The sequence below is a fragment of the Ostrinia nubilalis genome, chromosome 13 (assembly GCF_963855985.1).
Source record: "Ostrinia nubilalis chromosome 13, ilOstNubi1.1, whole genome shotgun sequence".
NCBI classification, from domain to species: Eukaryota; Metazoa; Arthropoda; class Insecta; order Lepidoptera; family Crambidae; genus Ostrinia; species Ostrinia nubilalis.
In genome coordinates, this window is record NC_087100.1 from 14,235,500 (window position 1) to 14,241,087 (window position 5,588).

General features: G+C 33.4%; 1 long non-coding RNA gene across 1 annotated transcript; it reads right to left on the minus strand.

Annotated features, from left to right (window-relative positions):
* Positions 1-4,047: 4,047 nt before the first annotated feature.
* Positions 4,048-5,020, minus strand: LOC135077217 (uncharacterized). Its single transcript, XR_010258431.1, has 2 exons — positions 4,560-5,020; positions 4,048-4,223 (listed from the first exon to the last, which is right to left on the minus strand). It is a non-coding gene; the product is annotated as an uncharacterized LOC135077217 (long non-coding RNA).
* Positions 5,021-5,588: the final 568 nt, after the last annotated feature.

Sequence of the window (5,588 nt, forward strand, 5' to 3'; positions counted from 1 at the left end):
ATCTTTATAGTTAAGGAACGGACAGATGGAGATATGGCAGAAAAAATCTAAAAATGGTGTTTGGTCAGTTAAATGACCCTAATTATTAGAAAAATAAAAAATCATGGCAAATCAAGATGGCGGCGGAGCAAGCGGCCAACTGGTAAAAAGTTTCATTTTTCTGATTTTTAAAATGCATTATTAGGGTAGTTGGCAATATTCGCGAAAATTGGGTTGTATGAGGCGTTCATGTGTCTTGTCAAGAGGTATCGCTTGGGTAAAGAAATTTTTGCAATGTTGCCATATTGTTGGAGATTTGGTCCTTATATTTTATGAAAGAAATGGAAATAATGATTTCCGGTGATGATTTTTTTTACTGAAACGTGTGCAAATAAGTGAAACAAATGACATTTGACCATTTTTATCTCGATGACCTGGCAACACTTGGAGTTACGGGATTACACAATTTTTGGACATGAGGTTTTTAAGGCATTGCTGTTCGGAACTCGGTAAACTTAGAGAAAAAGTAAAAATGGGGTTCGGTGCGGAAAGTAGTCCAGATCAAAGAAAAAATACAAAATTTTGAAAATCCAAGATGGCCGCCAAGCTGTCAATCGCTTTCGTAACCGAACTAAATTCTCGATACAAATTATATACAGGAGCTTACTAAGGCGAGACCCAAGGCCGAACGATAGTTCAAAGAACGAAAATCGCCACACTGAAAACCAGCGTCGTGGCCTCCCTCACCGGGGGCCACGGCATATGCTGAGTGGGGTCCCGTTGCGATGGACATCGCTGTGCAACAGGGTGGCACTGCTCAGTTTACTTTCACTTTCATTGTATGTTTTATGTCACCTATGTCTTATTTACTTTTTTTTCTATTATTTACATCTTTTGTCTTCTGTGATGTCCATGGCAATAAATGTTTCTTTCTTTCTTTCTTTCCATACATTTAATTTTAATATTTAAGACAGGACTGCAGCCCAGTGTTATAAGAATATTACTTGCGCATATAGCAGCTATTTCCACAAAGTTTTATTGCTATCTATAAATAAATATCAGTTAGGAGAAAAATTTCGAATGGAAAATGTCCACAGGAAATTAAATCGATTTCTTAAAAAATTTTAGTATTGTTAGTTAGGAGGTATTGCCACTTTACCATTTACCATTGGTATGTATTCTAATCATGCCGACAAAGTAATAAAACAAAATTTTTAAAAATATTTTTTAGGGTAGCTTCCCTATATAAAGTGGGGATTTTTTTTTCATCTTCTACCCCATTTGTGGGGTATCGTTGGATAGGTCTTTTATAATGGCTTAGGGGTTTCTAAGACTATTTTTTTATTTAAACGGTTCCCGTTTGCAAAATATTAAAGTACCTAGCACTTTATTGAAGCCAATTTTTGTTCGAGTAACTTAGGGCGTCCCCCCATTAAAAGTGTTAAGATGAAGTACTAATTGCTTGCTTCAGAAATATATTGCGGTAACGACGGGCAACTACGAAACCCTACACTGCGCGTGGCACGACACGCACTTGGTTAACTGGTTTATATCTATAGATTAGAGGGCAGTGCGTTTAATTACACTAAGGGTAGTTTCACAGGACGACTCCGGAGGTACCAGTGGCGAGTGGTGGAGGCTGTCTAGGCATAGTGACTGCGACATTGGGTAGCATGGTCATTTGCCAACCGGATGACACTAGCATTGACGGGCTACGGGTCATAATACCGCTCCAGAAAGCCCACTTAGGTAGGTAACGACCATTTTCTGCCGGCTGTAGTCTTCCACATGACCAATCGACTTCTTCATCCCCTGCCCTTTTAATAGGCCTCGAACAGTGGCCACCAGGACAATACATTCATGCCGCACACTGAAAGCCGAAAACGTAATGACGTTTTCCTTGTGTGAGACCGAATAGGGACCGCTGACGAATGTTTGAGGCACACGCCAATACTCCTGGTAATGTCCCGCGTTCTCAACTCATATAATCCTACCCATCTGGCAGAGTGATAAGCCCCACCACATGGGAGCAGCCCTTGTGGGTAGTTATATTCTACACATTTTTATAGATTTTAATTCTTATTATTTCTAAAGCAATAATCAGTAACTTGTACATACATAGGTTATACAGGGTGGAAACGATAAGTGATCTCATTCGATTATTTCTAAACTATACAAGATATCGAAAAGCTGGTTACTGATCCTGAAAGTGCTTCACTAGCTCTATCCAACGGTACCAATAATAGGTTACAGAATTAACTGGATCTATCAAAAAATTAAATGTTTCCAGCCTCCATACTAAATGTATGCCAGCCAAACAATATTGAAAGTATTAATTTTTTTTATTAAATAATAAACACTTAAAATGAACTCGTAAATTGCATTCTTATTCAAAATGATTCTTTGAAAACATTGGTTTAAGGCTTTACTTGCTATAATATTATCAAGACATGAGTGCCATGCCTGTTTCTGTACTAAATGTATCAAAAATCAAAATCAAAATCAAAAGTATTTATTCAGTTTAGACCACAAGTGGCACTTATGAACGTCAAAATTATTATAGAAAATAATAAAAAAGAAAGCTGGAAACATAGAATTTTCGGATAGATCCAGTTTATTCTGTAACCTATTATTGGTACCGTTTGAAAGAGCTTGTGAAGCACTTTCAGATTCAGTAATCAGTTTTTCGATATCTTGTATAGTTTAGAAATAATCGAGTGAGATCACTTAACGTTTCCACCCTGTATAGGTACTTGTGCGAGGCAACGAGCGCGCATTATGAAATAACTAGCGGCCTCCCGCGACTTCGTACGCGTGGATCCCGTTTTACCCCCTTTACCGAAATTTCTTTCAACCATCTCACTAACTTTTGTGTGTTATAAATTGTAGTTATTAATTAAATAAATAAATATTATTGGATATACAGGGTGGAATTTTGTAATGCCACCTAGAGGGAAAGTTTTTTTTTATGCTAGACAAGGCAGGTATTTGACCGCAATCGCACCTGGTGTTAAGTGAGATGCAGTCTAGGATGGTACATATCAGTAAGTACTCATAATACTAAGATAGAAAATTTTACTGAAAGAAAACATTTCTTTGTTTTTGAAAAGAAAGAGAACTGCATTGAAAGATTTTCGAAAATTGTCTACCATACCATACAATGTATTCTGTACATAAATAAAATAATTTAAGATTTCATGGTTTTCATTTCATTTGATTTATCAAGTTTGTTAAAGAGATTTCATCCTTATACTTAACCCTAACAATTGATGCAATAAAAGTACAGGTTGTAATTTTTAATAGATTTCAGTTGGTTTGATTCTGGGTGTGGCAAGAAAATGTTTGTAAATCTTTGAATGTAGTTCTATTTCTTTTCAAAAATAAAGGAATGTTTTCTTTGAGAAAAAGGTTCTATCTACAATATTAAAAGTACTTTCCCTCTAGGTGGCATTATAAAATTCCACCCTGTATTGCGCCATCCAGTCCCAAAATAATTTTTAAAAATATAAAGAACAGGACTTACTAAAGTACTTACTCGTATTATTATGACATTTGTTGAAACTAAATGTGGTAAGTATTGCCTACTTACTACTAAATTAAGTTAGTAGTACTTCATTACACAAAGAAAACATCTCTAAGAATAAATCTGGATATGAAAAACCTACACACAGCAAAATTCTAACAGTAAGAAGGATAAAAGTATTTACTTAATAATTTATTTGATGCATTTAGCTGCATACCATGCCTGTAAAAGTAAGATTTTATGCACAAGAGCCAAACAAACAAGTTTAAGCTTGTAAAGAACTTCCAAACCTATTATTATGTAGAATAAGTTCTTAAAAGTGACATAGTATTTAAAAGTTTTCATCTATTTTTATTTATGAAAATAGCCTTGTCTCCGTCTGTATCATTACCATCAAAATATTACTATTATCTTGAACTCCATTAACATTGATGATTGATTGATACTTTATTATAGTATATTTAGGTACTTAGTTCAGTTGATAACATTCCTATATCATTTTTATCTCAACTTATTAGATATTTAATATTAATTAAAACCCAATGAATTTTAAAACACTCATTTATTAAGAAGGCTTATTTAAAGATAATAATCAATTTATGTTCAATTAAATATTTTGGAATTATGAACAGTTTACTTTGGTTTGTTAAGATTTTATTAATTTTCATTAAATATTGGTTTTCCGGGACAAGTTGTACATCATTATTGATCACTTTAACATCTGAAAAGTAAAATATATAACTTTAATTAAATGGATAGATATTGTGCTTACATTTTGTTGTAAACATTAAGGCTCAGTTGCATTACCTAACTTTGACCGTTACTTTAACGATAACTGGTGTTTTCTGAATGAAGTTTGATAGATTTTTGATGTTTGTTAAAGTAAGATGGTGCAACCCAGCCTTATAGTTAAACAATTTCATCAAAACTGTACAATACTTTTAGAGTGCAAGAGTAAAAAACATTCATCCTCAAAAACTTTGACCTCTTAAATATTATTGAATAATTAATAGTGCCATCAATTATCAAACGTTTCATAGTTATCATCAAGCATTACCTTACGCTGCAATCACCATTCTCTTTATTTTACACAGGCAAAATATGCATAGAGTTAACGTAACAGTATCACATTGAAAACTCAGATATTGTTGCAATATTGTACAAGGCTTCTGTTATTATTATTTTTAGGATCACTTGTTTCAGCTATAGATTATTTCTTTGTGATATGTATGTAAGTAACTATTCTTATTAATTTCATTCGAACAAAACAACACCAACCAAATCAAAACAAACTTTTGTTTGACAGTTTGGCAAGAGGGGGGGTGTAGGGACCATAGATTAGAGAGTGATAGGATGTTTCGTTCGGAAATTTAATCAAAAGATTTTGAAACGTCAAAGGACAAAAATGTGAATTTTAACCCGTGTAGCGCCCTTCTGTCAAATTTTGTTTTGTACGACTGAAAAATTAAGGTCTCTCGAAAGTAGGTAAAAGTGGAGCAGGCATAATTTACTTTTATCTTTATGAGATAAAAATAATAATTTTTTAACGTTGTGAATGTCATCATCATGTTTTAAAAAAAAAACTTCTATTATGGATCGATCGAAAAGCGAAATTTTGGACAGCGTTTTTTTTCACAACTTCTATTTTTTAAATTCATAATGATAGGTTACGTCACACTATGGATCGAAATTGCGATTTATGGACATAGCGATATTTTTCATAATTTCTATTTGAAAAAAATACCTATCGTACGTTACGTTATTCTGATGAATATATGTCGTTAGATTTTCTTTAAAACCAATAGTTTGGTTGGAAAAAAATATTTTCCATTTTCGTTGTATGGAATGAAATAGCTTGTTGACTATAATCCTACACTATCAGCGCGCGCCTAAAGTTGCCCGTTCACAAGTTATGTGGTTCTGAAAAATGAAAAAAAAGTTAGTAAAAGTGACTTTTTTTGGAATATCTTTAAAGATTCAACGAAAATATAAAGATTCCATACGTTAACAATTTAAATTAACCTTAAATTACTGACAAATATTTAACTCATGTAACGCGACCTCTGTGGTTAATGCTCGCATTCGA